Below are 14,468 nucleotides of genomic sequence, written 5' to 3'. Positions count from 1 at the left end.
TCCATCCATTCATCCAATGTGCCCAATACGTGCCAAGTGCTTGGGATATAAGAAATATAAGACAGCCCTTGACCTCGAGGGGACTAAATTTTGTTTAGATAGTAGCAGATGTGTAAGAAGAACTGGAAGTGAGAGCAGTCAATTTCACAAACATTTAATGTGACAATGAACAGGAGAGGCTTAAAAAAAAGGAAATTAAGAAAAAACTATTATAGGTAATGCAGAGAAGCTTTGCACAAAGAGCAGAAGACGGGTATCTTTTTATATTATGTAATTCTTCAAAGCACAGAGTTCTCTGAGTTTTAGCACTTGCTTAGAGTCAGTCCTTGTATTATTTTGCAGTGGAATCCTTACTTGTCCATGAGTCACAATTCAGGTGGTTGATGATCGTAGAAACCAGGGCATTAGTGATCATCTCTAACCATTACCACAAGGTACTCTGAGCCTTTAACTTTGACACAGGCTTAGCAAATTATGATTTCAAGGTCAATTTTCATGGGAAACTCTAAGGGAGAACACCCAAGAACTATTTTCCTCCTATAAGCTCTGGTTCCAATGTGATGGAGAGGCTGTTGATTTACAAACTCTATCTTCCTTCATAGGAAGTCTGTTGTTTCAGTATTTTCTGATGACTTGCATTTAATAAAATAGCACTCATTCACAATGAGAGTCCAACCAAGCACTCAGGGTTGAGTGGCAGAATCTATTGAGTAGCTCTTCACATTTGAACAGATCAACTTAAATGCGGTTTGACCTCAGCATGGTTCAGGAGGGGAAATGCAAAGCTGGCTAGGACCTCCTTGCAGTTCTCACAAACCCGAGGCTGGGCAGTGCTGTCTAGCGGGACTTTCTGTGATGAGGGCAATGCTCTTCACCTGTGGGAATTGAGCACTTGAAATGTGACGAGTGTGACTAAGGAGTTGATATTTAATTGCATGTAATTTTGGTTCATTTAATTTGAATTTAGATAACGGTGTGAAGCGTGCTGGACAGCCCTGGCTAAGGCAGGACTGCCCTACATCAAAATGGCTTTCTCTTCTCCCTTCCTTCCTGCCCCACTCCTTTTCACTCCCTGCTGGCACCTGCCTATCCATTCTTTTCCCAACTCCATGACTACTGGATACAACAAGAGGGCAAAGCGGACCTTAAGGAAGGTGGCTCCTGAAGAGCCATGGGAAACAGCAATCAGCTGATGAGAAAGGCGTTCTTTGGGGTGTGGGTGGGCTGGGGCTGAAAGCCTTGAAGTACGTTCCTTTAGATGTGACACCTCTTCAGTTCAGTTCGTCCTCATTTCTTTTGGACTCTGGACCGTTGATGGGTGGGAACGTGGAAGGGAGAACCAAATGCCAGTCTTGCAACCTTGTTCAGCAGTAGTTGCTCAGTAAGTATTTATTCCTTGGCTAAATAAAGGATGTTGGAGTGTGGTAATTGCTACTCCAACCTGGGAGCTGTCGCTCCTTGCCATCTACTTTCCCTTTAGGACCGGTAGAGGGGCTAACCAATGGATACTGGGACTGTGTTGCTCAGGGGTATTTATTGGCAGCAGTAAGTATCGTAATGGCAGATCCTGTAGAGTACTGAATATCTGAGCTCGCTCCAGAGAAGTTGGCCTATGACACCCAGCTGTAGCAGGCCGAATAGTTATAATATTATCGGAAAACAAAATATGACTTATAGGGTGGTAGAATCGGTGGTTACATACCCTGGACAGTAGCAAGCACCGCTAAATACATTTTTTCCCCCTCTCCTTTCAACCCTATAGGCAGCATTGATAAAGCAGGTACATCCTTGCCTACCTGGGCCATAGCTCTGCTGACAGTATCTTTGTCATTGCTTTTGATCCTGATAATTGTTCTGATTATAATATTCTGCTGTTGCTGTGTCTCCGGGCAAGAGAAAAAAGGTAATTTTTTTGTTCATATAGATTTGCATGTATTTTTGAACTTTTGGTCCAAGCACTTGAAGTTCATTAGCTCCTCAGCAATTTTGTAAGATGCGTTGACCTTCAGAGCATCCTTCACTTGGAAGCGGACATGTGAGCTTCAGAGAGTGAAAGGACTTTCTGAAGAAGGGATACATTCCTTTGGGGCCAGGTGTAACCCCTCCGGGGAAGACTGAGATCTTCACACTTTTCGGAAGGTGAAGAGACAGTACCTCTCTGAGCAAAGACACTGACTATTTGAATTTGTGCGTATTTTCGAGGATGTAAGGGCATTAGAATCTGCCATTCAGATGCTATGCTTTTTTTTTTCTAGAATAATACCTATCTATCTGAGCACATTAAAAGATTATTTCCTATTTTGTATAATTCCAAATTGCCTTTTGCAGGCAAATGTTTTAGTGGTAGGAAGAAAAAGAAGGTCTTCTGTCAAGTAAAAATAGTACAGATAAAATTAATAAAGATAATTACACATTTCTTCTGAATGAGGTCTCTTGAGGTACTCAAAAACGGTGGCCTCGTTTGGGGGTCAGGTTCAAATTCGTGGGGGGCTCATCAACATTGGGGTGGACTTGTCATAGAATTCAGCTGTTTGTGACTCCAGAAACCAAAGGATCTTTGTCATGTGGTTGGCTCAGGACTTTCCAAGTGCTGAATGTGTCCAGCCTTACCTTTCTTTGTCTCATAAAACCTCACCTATGCCTATTTGAATATTTTCTACAGTTAAATGATTTTTCTTAAAATCAGACTTCTGATATTAGGCTACGTGTCAGTTTAATTGCATTTAAAATTTTATTAACACTAATTGCCATTTGATGAGCACATTTGTGGCTGTGTCAGGCACCGTGTTAATTACCTTACATGGAATACCTCTCAGTGAGATATTCTGTGTAAAGTGCACAGTTATGTTGTGTCTAGGTTAATTGTCTAGCCTAAGCCCCTGCGTGGATTTGGTTTGGGATTGGGAATTAATTCTGTCATACAACTTAATTCCTTAGGAAACGGAACATGAAAAGTAGTAAGCCTCTGTTGGCCCAGATTTGATGGAAATTTGCTTTTACCTGGGAATTACCCTATATGCCACAGAAGGATTACTCAAGTAAAATACACTGGATTTTAAAGGAAAACTATTGGATAACTTACATTTTAATGTAGAAGTGACTAGGATTGTTCAGTGCCTTCAGGTTATTATTTTCAACATTAGCTACTGTGGTGTCGTTGGAGGACATTCTGGTTATTTGGACTTCTGCTTCTCTTCAGCTGTGTTTTTGTGTGTTCCACAACAGCCTAGTAAGAAGGTTGTTAGGGTTGGTGGCCCATGTAAGATGTACACCAGGGTGACTCTCTGATTCTTAGCATCCTCATAAGATAAGAATAAGTACTATCCTACAGATTGGTTGTGAGGACAAAATAAAATGATATATGAAACTGTTTCCACCCTAGATTTTATCCTTTATTTAACTTTGAGATGAAAAGCTCATGTAAGAGTGAGCTGTTTTTATTGCCCTGGTTTTTAACAGGTCCAGGGCCTGTGACAACCTATTTACCAAGGCCACCCCATTGGGTGGAATTCACAGTGGACACTACACTTCACCTTGACATAAATGTAAAGGATCCAGGGAGGTCCTGGATTTCCCCATGACAATTGTCTCCATTCTTAAAAACAACAGGCGTCAAGTTTCTTCAGAAGTATTGTCTGGCACTTTGCTTTGCCAGTGCCTGGAGAATTCTCAGTGCTCTGATTGGTTAACTGGGGACTGACTGAGGAGAGCTGAGGGCCCCACTCTGTGTGGTCTGAAGGCCTTGGGATTGCTTCTGCTAATAGAACGGAGAAGCTGAGAGCCCATCTCTCGGAGCCCATCCTTATGGGAACACTAGTGATATTCCAAACTGTCTCTCTTTTTCATTTCAAATAAGATTGCTTCTGAGGTCCAATTTGGGGTGTGAACTGGCAGATGTTATTTCAAATGGAAGTGAGAACATATCTAAAAATAAGGAAGATGATTTTTTTTTTTTTTTTTTAGATTTCAGTAAAGCTTGATGAATAGAAGGCCTAGACAGGACAGCAGAGTTGCAAGGAACACTGGCTTTTGAGAACAGATGATTGGGGACTGGTGTGTGGCTCTCTTACTCCCTATTTCCAGGTTCCCTATGTCCCTTCCAGTCTAAGAATCTATTGATTAAAAACATTAGTATTTTAATGACAGCTTCTGGGGGTGGATGCAACTCTGTGCATTGATACCATTGTTACATATTGATTGAAAATGTATCTTAGAATTAAGGAAGTACAGTGCTTAAACAATGTAATTCCTTAAAGTATGGTAATAAAATATAATGGTGTCTAGTTTGTTAAAAATATGGTGACACTCACACCTACCTCTTGGGTTGTTGTAATGAGTAAATGAAATAGTATCTTGCACAGTCTGGTACACAGTGAGTACTGAATGAATGACAATAGGGATTGGGAATGCAGAATGCCTCTTCCTGGTGAATACAGTCTTCATATCTTGCTAGTTAAACTCAAGATTCATTAAGAACTTATTAGGTACCTACTATACTTTAGGTATAGTAGTTATCATAGGATAGTTAATAGTGAATTCTACTTGCCTTAGGCTTGAAAGTCATTTGGTAATTTGGTGTGGGGGGAATTTAATAATACCGAATGGGTCACAAATACTCAGCAATGTATTTAAAATCAGGGGGGTCTATAAAAATTGATTAGATTTTATTTTCAGAATAACTAATACTAACGTGATTTTGTTCCTTTTTTTTTTTTTTAGAATCTAGTTATCAAAGTGAAATAAGGTAAGTTTGAAATCACATCAATTTTCTGAAAACAAAAACAACTGAAAAACAACCAAAAAACACCAACCCTACCACCGCTAACACACACAGAGATGTGGGGTTTCAGGATCATGTTACTCAAAATTAAGTACTGAAAATGGACAACTTTGAAAAACACGTATGCCAAACACAAACTCATATGGCAAAATTAATTGTAGAATAAAATAGAGGATGGAGATCCTGCCTACATTTGACTTGCCCTGGCTCACTTAGGAAAATGGGATTTTCTACTTGGTGTCTGGCATTTGCAACTCTTTCCACAAGAGGACACTATGCACCGTGACTGTTGTCCCTCCTGTTTTGAGTCAATGCAGGGGACTTGAGGACCATTTCAAGGATAGAGAACCAGGCAGAGGTCCTGATGGAATTTCTGGGGCAGTGGAGAACAGTGAGACCGGCAGGATGGCTTCAGGCACGTGAAACTGACCAGGCAGACAAATTAGGTAGCTTGTACCACTAATGGGGGAGGGGACAGAAAAATCCCAGCCATTCCCATGGCCGTCCAGAAGTAGCTGCAAGCACTTTTAAGGTAGCTATACCTACAATAATACAATAAGGAGTTTAAATGTCTGCAATATTTAGACAAGTATAAATGCAGCAAGGGGAGGGACTTTTAGACAGTGGTCATTTTGCTGGGGGTGTTACAACACAACTATAGCTAATTTTCAGTATTTTATTAGATAATTTTAGCTTTTGAAATGCTGAGATTTTAAAATACCCTTTGGCTACATGTGGTGAATGAAGATGTGTGTAATCACTGTGTAACAGACACTAGCCGTTCTCCCTTTGACCCCAGTCGCTCACTGGTGATAATGCAGTGTTGGGCGAGGTGTCTGTGGTCTCTGAGGACACTACCAAGCATCAGTCTGAAACTGCTCCTCCTCTGGGGCCTGACATAGGGCAAGAGGAGAGGAAGGCAAATGGACTCCAGTAATTATTCCAGCATTTCTCTAGAGTGCTGTCTCCAGCAGGATGGCAGCCTGGATTCTTCTGTTCACCATTATGGACTTTGTAACATCTTTTATTTCTCTTCTCTGGGATCTTAGATGATTTCAAAACATAGTACGGTGGTCAACAGCTATTTGGGGGCATGGATAGAGAATAAGAAGAATAATGACAACAGCAGCAATAATATGACAGTCGGGACGACAATCACTAGTATATGCTGAGTGCTGAACATACATTAGGTCCAGGGAGGAAAGACGGGGCAACTCACCGGGACCCCATATCCTCCCTGCTTTCCGTGCCCTGTGGAACCTGTGCAAACTCCAGTTGCTCCAGGCTCCTTCTGCAGTAAAATAGCACATATTCCTTCCTACAGAATCAACGCATGTTTATTATAGAAAAAATTAAAATATACTTTTAGGAAATGATTTTGAGAGGCCCTGGGGGACGCAGTCGGTTGAGCATCTGACTCTTGATTTCTGCTTAGGTCGTGATCTCTCCGTGCCCAGTGCAGAGTCTGCTTGAGACTCTCTCTCCCTTTCAGTCCGCCACTCCCCCCTGAAAATAAATGAGTAAATCTTTAAAAAAAAATAGCAATGATTTTGAAATCACCCCTAATTCTATCGTTCAGAAGCAGGTATTGTTATGTAAGTATGTATCTGCTCACACACACGTGTGTTCACATAGATACATGCACATATGCATTTGGTGAAATTTGCATCAGCATAAATCTTATTTCGTAGTGTGCTCTTCTCAGTTGGCACTATCCTGAAGATTATTTCTGTTAATAAATTTCTATAATAGATAAATTTCTGTTAGTAAATAGTAATAATAAATTTCTGCTTAATAGAAATATCTTATTGAAGTATAATGTAAGTTCAGAAAAGTATACAAATTGTAGGTGTGTAGCTTGATTCCTTTTCACAAAGCGTATGGGCCTTGAGTGGGGACATGCAGAACTAGAGCACCCCCAGCACCCCAACCTCTCCATGCCCCTCAAATCACTGTCTGCCCCTTCCTCAAAGGTCATGTCTTTTTTTTTTTTTTTTTTAGAGAGGGAGAGTGAGAGAGAGAGAGGGCCAGGGAGGGGCAGAGGAAGAGGGAGAGAGAGAATCTTAAGCAGGCTCCACGCCCAGCGCAGAGCCCAACGCTGGGCTGGATCTCACAACCCTGAGCCCAGATCAAGAGTCGGACGCTTAACCAACTGAGCCACCCAGGCGTCCCAAGGTTATGTCTTCTGACCTCTATTCCCACATCCCCAGAGATTATATTCATATGAACTTTATGTAAATGGAATCATAGCGTGTATACTCATTCATTTTGGTTTTCTTAAGCGTCACACTGTGAGATTGGTCCATATTATTCAATGAAGGTGTAAATGGTGTATTATTATATAATACTACACTGTGGGTATATACGCAATTTATTTTTCCTTTAAATGGGCATTTGGATAGTTTTTGGGGTCATTATGAATTCTGTGGCACTAAGCAATTTAATATGGATCTTTGACGACGTGTTCATAAGTACTCCTTCCTGTGTTGTATTCAGTTGGGTGTATGTCTACCCGTGGGAGCTGGGTAGGTGGAGTCACAGGGTAAGTAGGGCAGACAATACTGCTGTTCGCTCTTCCGAAGTGGGTGTGCCAGTTTATACTTTCACCAGCAGTGCATGAGAGCTCTCACCTGTACTAATTTTTACAGGTGGCATGGAATTTCATTTTAGAGTTGTATTGTCATTTATTTCACTAGTCCCCTATGGTGGGGCACCTGGGTCGTTTGCAGTTTTTGCTATTATCAGTAGCTCATGAACGAACATTCTTTCAAGTAAATCTTTGCACATATCTTTGGTTATTTCCCTATAATAAGTTCTTAGTGGTCAAGCGTGAATATCTTTAAATATTTAGATATCCATTGCCAAGTTTTCTTGCCCTGGGAAGCTACATAAATTTTTACTTTGTTTCAAAGATTGGCACACGTTCTCTATAAAGGGCCAGATAGTAAATATTTTGCTTTTGCGGGCCACGCGCTTTCTATCACAATTACTCAGTTCTGTTGTTGTAGCAGGCAGACAGCCATAAATAATATGGAAGCAGACAGGGGCGGCTGTGTTCCAGTAAAACTTTATTTATAAAAAGGGGGGGGGTGGATTTGCCCTGTGGGGGTCAAGGTTTGCCAACCCTGCTTAATTTGGTCCCTGGCTTCTGGGGGTTGATTATCGACTGGGGAATGGAGTCCATGGGCCTATCTCTCTCTACCTCAATGGGAGTGTGAGCAGGCAGACCACCTACAGAGTCATGCTGGTGGCTATGAGTGTCCCTCCTGACGTTGTGGTGGGTTCAGCATGCAAGAACGCTCTGGGTGGAGCAGACTGAACCGAATATCCACTGCTGATTAACATTTGGCTTTTTAAAATGGTTAAAATAAAATAAAATAAAAAAGTAAAATGGTCTAATTCCAGGAAATCTGCAAGCATGAAGACAAACAAAGAAACTTTGGAGACAAACATAAAAAGTGGGAGTGAAAACAACGCCTACAGCCCAGATGAGCCCAGGATGGCCAGTGAGTGGGCGGGTGGGGCATTCGGAAGACCTGGAGGGGAGTGTGGGGGAGGAGCTGACTGACCCTGACCAGCACGGCTGCCCACTGGCTGCACCAGGCGGGGGACTCAGCCCTTGCTGGTCATTATTTTTTGAGTAATTTTCAGAAGAAGGAGAAATTTCAGGACTAGAAATATATATATATTTTTTAATATCTTATTTATTCATTTGAGACAGAGAGATACAGAGAGATAGAGCATGAGCAGGAGGAGAGGCAGACGGAGAGGGAGAAGCAGGCTTCCCTGAGGAGCAGGGAGCCGGATGTGGGGCTCAATCCCAGGACCCTGGGATCATGACCTGAGCCAAAGGCAGACGCTTAACCACCTGAGCCACCCAGGCGCCCCCAGGACTAGAAATATTCTATAAAAAGTAAAAATCCACCTATATCTCCAAAGTTTAAAATAAAGTGGGATGAAAATTTAAGGGCTTTAAAATAAAATTTTTTATGCTTTCTCTTTTGTTAAAGCTTTCTACCTTTATTACTTATTTATTTATTTATTTGTTTTTAAAGATTTTATTGATTGATTGATTGATTTGACAGAGAGAGGCACAGTGAGAGAGAGGGAACACAAGCAGGGGGAGTGGGAGAGGGAGAAGCAGGCCTCCCTCCCAGCAGGGAGCCCGATGCGGGGCTTGATCGCACAACTGGGATCATGCAGGACCCTGGGATCATGACCTGAGCCGAAGGCAGATGCTTAACGACTGAGCCACCCAGGCACCCCAAAGCCTCTACCTTTAGTAAAGCGTATGAGGAGGCATTTTAATACATTGAGGGTCACTTTCCCAAAATGTCACATAAAACCAAAACTCAGAGAGAAATCTGTTGCTATTGAGCTTTGGAGGGTGTGGGAGAATGTTGAAAAATGAAACCCAATTTTGAGAAGTCTTTATAGCACCCGAAAGTCTTCCCTTTCGAGGACACCGTCCTAGTGGGGGCTCAGCCACCGGCAAGGGGCTAAAGGTAGGGTTTGATCTGAGATCTTTCTGGAAGGCAGATGAGAGAGGAGGGGAGTATGAATGGGTGGGAGAGGGAGACCCGGCCCTAACAAGTTGCCTGGCAAAACAAATTCCACAGAAAGATGTTTCGTTAATCAGTTCTTGCTGAGAACCGCCCCCGCCCCCCCACAAATTGTTTTCACTAAGATTGGGGCTGCCCTCCTGGCCCATTTCTCCCCCTTCACCATGGTGGTCTCCCACGTTCATTCCAAATGGCTCACTTCAGATTCTTAAAAATTCCACAATGCTGTTCTGATCATAGCTTACAAAATTTCCTATGTGTGAATATTTATTTATTAGTGTTTTGAGTAGTTAATTAAGTAGCTTGACCAAAATCATGGCCCAAACCAAACCTCTCTGTCTTTTTGTCCTTTTGTCCTTTTGTCCTTTTGTATCCTGTGTTTACATTCCTTGGTCAGCATTAAAGCTATGGATTCACCTTGTCTCTGGATGAGACTAATGAGTCAAGGAAGGACTGGATTGTGAGTTTACCATACTTTTATTTCATTAGCAAGATAAGATTTGAAAAGTATATAACCTCAAGGGAACTCTAAAAACAAGTTTATGGCTAAGGATTGCTTTATGCTTGGGTTACTGTATAAAAGCAAATGTGTTTCCTTATAAATCAGAATTGCTAGAATATTATTTGGGCTTTGTTACTTCTCACTCTAAAAATCATTCTTCTGTTGCAGAGCTTGCTTCTCTCGCTTCAGAGTCCTCTGAATCCAGTGTTCGGGAACAACACAGAAATAGGCAACCTTATCAGGTGACTCAGACCATTTTCCCCATTTCTAGGTTTTTTTTTTTTTTTTGTCATTTAAAAACACTTGCCTGGTGGTAGGTGATTATAAAATGGTGTTTGTTTTATGTTCATGATGGAAGAACGTGGCCTTTGCTCACTGGTTAACCTGTTAGCATGGAGGACATAATATCTCTTGCACAGAAGTGTAGGTGGGGGCTTGTAGATCTTGGGGTATCTCTTACATGCCCACGTAGAGATGCTGAGTGGACTGCTGGATGTACAAGTCTGGAGCTCCAGGGGAGGAACACTAGTTGTAGATATTGTTGGTTGTTAGGCAAACTCTGATGGGCTCCATCTTTCTCCAAGAACGTGAAGAACACAGTCACCCAGGAACCGTGAGGACACGGTATGTTACTTTTCTGACACGAAGTCGGTGTTGGTTGCCACGGATGAATGAATTGGAGTGCATACACAGAAAATACGATTCTTTATATCCACAGTCATATTAGGCAAAATATGTATTTTCTGACCTCCTCAAAGACACCTTCAAATGAGAAGCACTTTGATGTGACTCTGCAGTGCTGTGCCTGATATGTATGGATGTTCTTCCCTTTAGCTTTTGGAAAAGGCCCACTTGCAGATGGGTTCCCGACAGCATGTGGCATCCGAGGTCTTGGCTGTGTTCTGCCTACGAGTCGCTTTCAGTTTGAGGTGCTGCTGCTGGGAGTGCTTGCCCAGACCCATCGTTCTTTCTTGGGGTAGATATTGACTTGGGTTTCCAGGCAGCTCCAGGCCATCATATTCCTCCCTGCAGTTGGGATTCAGCTCAGTCCATATGTCTTGCCAGTGACGTGTGCTTCCCAGGCCTTTGTGGGGGAGGCGAGCTTTGACTGATGCTCAGCCACGTATCGGGAGGACCTAAGTGATGCCATTAATGGAAAACCCGTGGTAGCCAGATGGGAAGACATAGGAAGGGTCTGTGGCACCAAAGAACTTTGGCCTAGGTGACGAACTGTTGGGTTCTGGTACAAGTTCAGGCTATATCCTTAGGCTGGGTGTCAGGAAAATGCAAAGGTAAATTTCTTCCCGTCAAGTCTGCTGTCTTTGGCACATGTATTAGACTGGTATAGATGAATATGCTGCATAAAAACGCTATGTTTTGGGTCACTGAAGAAAGGTATATAATTCCACGTCACATTGCCACTTTGCTCGTTCGCAGTCTTGGGCACTTTGGTTTTTTTTCAAGGGTATTCTGTTCAAACACAATCCGAGCAAGGGAAAGTCTGAAGGGCCAGGGGCTGCATATGGGAATTGTCGATGTGGCCTTTAGGATGCCCAGATTCTTGGTCCCACCTGTGGACCCCCTTGCTCAGTGGACTTGGGTGCAACCCGAGTGTGTCTGAGTTTTAAGACAACACAGACTGATTGTCTAGGTGACTAGGTCTAAGGGCAATTGGCTACCTCATAGCAAGATGAACATGAGGGGCTGCTGGGACAGTGGGACATTGCCGATGACCACCTTGCCTACTTTGTAACCTCACATCGCCTGTGAATTTGATTTGCTAGTGTTCCAGGGCATTCACGATACCCATGCTAAGTACACTGGGTAGGGGTTGCACTGGACCCTTTCCAGGAGTGGAGGGTATCTGTGCCCTTATTGGAATCATGTGGATCCCCTGTAAGTAGAGGAGGGTCCAGCCCTGAGCCTCAAGTGTGTGCCCACACCTGGCACTGGCTCAGGGACCAGTGAAGTGCTCTGAGGAGCAAGCAGTGTCTTGGGGTCATTCTCATCCTCACCTTCAAGACCACAGCTTCCAGCCCCACCCAGAGTTCCACGTCTATGTTTGATCTCCAGATTGTGATGAGCCTCCAGGCACCGCATCTTCATCATGCAGCACCAGGCATGATTTTAATTATGTCCTGCACCCAACAGTTACTGAAACAGGAAGCTGGAGTTTTAACACTTAGGGTGGGCTACAAACCTCATTTGTTGCTGCACCAGCCTCCATAATTCTTGCTCCATCGGTATCCTTCTGATTGAGGTCCAGAATGCCAGAGACCCACACTCCCTTGGGGAAGATCAACCTGAGATGTCGTGGGGAGCCTCTTTTTCACATCTCTTGTTATGTCCAGATGCTTTCAGTGCTGACAGCCCTGAGAAAGCTTCAGAAGGGTGAGGGCTCTGCTCAGGGACAAGCTGGCATGAGTCAGGTCTGTTGGTGACTCTGGGCTGTAAACACACAAAAAAGTACCTGCTGGCTGCCTGGACCTCCCTGCCTTGCTCATCCCCACCTCTAAGCCCACTCCCCTGCTAGGGTTCTCCCCTAAACATGGGACTTTTCACCAGAGGCTGAGAGATGGGGGGCAGTCCCTGTTCCTACCACTAACTGGCAGAAAGGAAGGATGTGTTTCCAGTATCCTGGATCCCAAGGAATGGTTGCTGAGCATGGAGGTGCATCCAGTCCCTCTAAGCTTCCGTATCTTGGTACCTTGCTGCTTTAGCAGTAGTTCTCAATGGAGGGTATACCTGAAGCTCTTTGGGTGTTTGTTAAAATGCTAAGTCCTGAGCCTCTTCCAGCCTTTCTGGATCAGAATTTCTGGGAGATAGGGCCAAAGAATGTATAGTTTTGCCATGTTCTCCAGGTGATCTCCTTTGAGGACAATATTTTCATGGCCCAACATGACGGCGTAACAGACATGCATAGTACTGATCCTCAGAGCAAGTCATCACTGAGTGCAGGGCTTTTCCTTAGAACTGTGCATGGGGAATGACTTCTACTCCACAAGCTTGCCACAAAGCGTGGAAAGAAATTTGGGGTGTGATGCTGTGATGAGTGTCAGATGGAAGGGTCTTGATGCTGAGGCTCTTCACAATCTAGGCTGCACTGTCATGGGGAAACACTTTCTAAAACCTGTGTTTTAGGTGGGTCCTAAGGCACACTACATTCACTGTGGATGAAAGAAAAACAGGATTTTAGGCTGCAGAGACCAGAGCATGTAGTAAATTGTAGGAAGGATCAGAAAGGAAAATAAGAAGTGACATTCCAAACTGACGTATACCAAAATGTGACGCTTCTCTCCACTGATGATTCCTATCCAGGCTGGACTTACACTCAGGGTACGTAATACTGACTTTATTTTCTAGAAAGGAGTTTCTGTTGGTGAAGTGCTGTAAACGCAGGTATAACTGCCTACAAAACATGTGAGGACAACACTAATAAATAAAATTAGAAAGTCTTACTAACAATTACAGCTAATGGGAAGGGCAAGTACCCTTTGTTTTTATATGAAGTCATGGGCTTTGCAAATGCTTTACATCTTGGTGAATAGTTAATACAAACAGCCCTCCTTTTCCTCTGCTCTTTCCAGGCCTCAACTCCCTGCCAGTCAATTTTTCTGTTTATTTTGGGCAACTCTGCTTCTTTCTCTCCCAAGCCTGTCAGTTTTGAAGGGTGAGTGCATGAACGACTTGAAACGTGGATCAAGTCTTCCCCGCTAATCACCACTCTCCCGAAATAAACAGAAATACAACCTTAATAAATTTAGAAAACGGCAACGCATTTGCGCAGCCCAGCAGGGAAAACCAAAGGCAAACAACAACTGCAAAAACATCAAAGCATTTTCACAGCAGAAGCCCGGTTCTTAGAGCACGGTGGTGAGGTGGCTCCAGCAGGCTCTTGTTCTTCCTGCATGACTGGGACTCATTAGGTTAAGACCTCGAGCCAGAGTGATTTTATCCTCAAGACTTACTGACATTCTGGGCGCCTGGGTGGCTCAGTCGTTAAGCGTCTGCCTTCGGCTCAGGTCATAATCCCAGGGTCCTGGGATCGAGTCCCGCATCGGGCTCTCTGCTCGGCAGGAAGCCTGCTTCTCGCTCTCCCACTCCCCCTGCTTGTGTTCCTGCTCTCGCTATCTCTCTCTCAAATAAATAAATAAAATCTTTAAAAAAAAAAAAAAGACTTACTGACATTCTATTGCAACATAAATAATGCATGGTGCCCAGTTACATTATTTAGGATGTGCAATGCAGCTGCAGTGTCCTGGAATCTGAGTCGGCAGTCTCAGGACTGGCAGAAAAACATATTACGTGTTTTGCAATAGGGCAGTCCTGTTGGGCAGGTACTGGCCCCTCTGGAGGAGTATGTGGTTTGCTTGGGGTCACATTACCCAAGGAGAATGGCAAAGACCACATTTCCGAGAGGAGGCGGCAGCACGGCCACCCCGGGAGAGAGCAGGTGGACCTGTCAGACAGTCAGTTCAGCTTTGTCCCTCACCGTTAGGAGGAAAGTGTGTTTTTAAAGAAGTTTAGACATATTTTATATTTTCATACAGAAGTGAGAATTTCCATAGGAAGATGAAAACAAACCAACCAACCAGAATAGTGCATCTTTGCTGTCATTTGCCTT

The 14,468-nt window shown here is 43.5% G+C and overlaps 1 long non-coding RNA gene across 1 annotated transcript; it reads left to right on the top strand.

Annotated features, from left to right (window-relative positions):
• Positions 1 to 287: 287 nt before the first annotated feature.
• LOC145718180 (uncharacterized) lies at positions 288 to 13,815 on the top strand. Its single transcript, XR_014141628.1, has 4 exons — positions 288 to 1,903; positions 4,720 to 4,744; positions 8,186 to 8,286; positions 10,013 to 13,815. It is a non-coding gene; the product is annotated as an uncharacterized LOC145718180 (long non-coding RNA).
• The last annotated feature ends 653 nt before the right edge of the window (positions 13,816 to 14,468 follow it).

This window comes from Leptonychotes weddellii, unplaced genomic scaffold (assembly GCF_054177405.1).
Source record: "Leptonychotes weddellii isolate Sample4059 unplaced genomic scaffold, ASM5417740v2 HiC_scaffold_1177, whole genome shotgun sequence".
Classification (NCBI taxonomy): domain Eukaryota; kingdom Metazoa; phylum Chordata; class Mammalia; order Carnivora; family Phocidae; genus Leptonychotes; species Leptonychotes weddellii.
The sequence above is the reverse complement of the archived record's forward strand: the minus strand, read 5'-3'. Positions and strand labels throughout refer to the sequence as shown.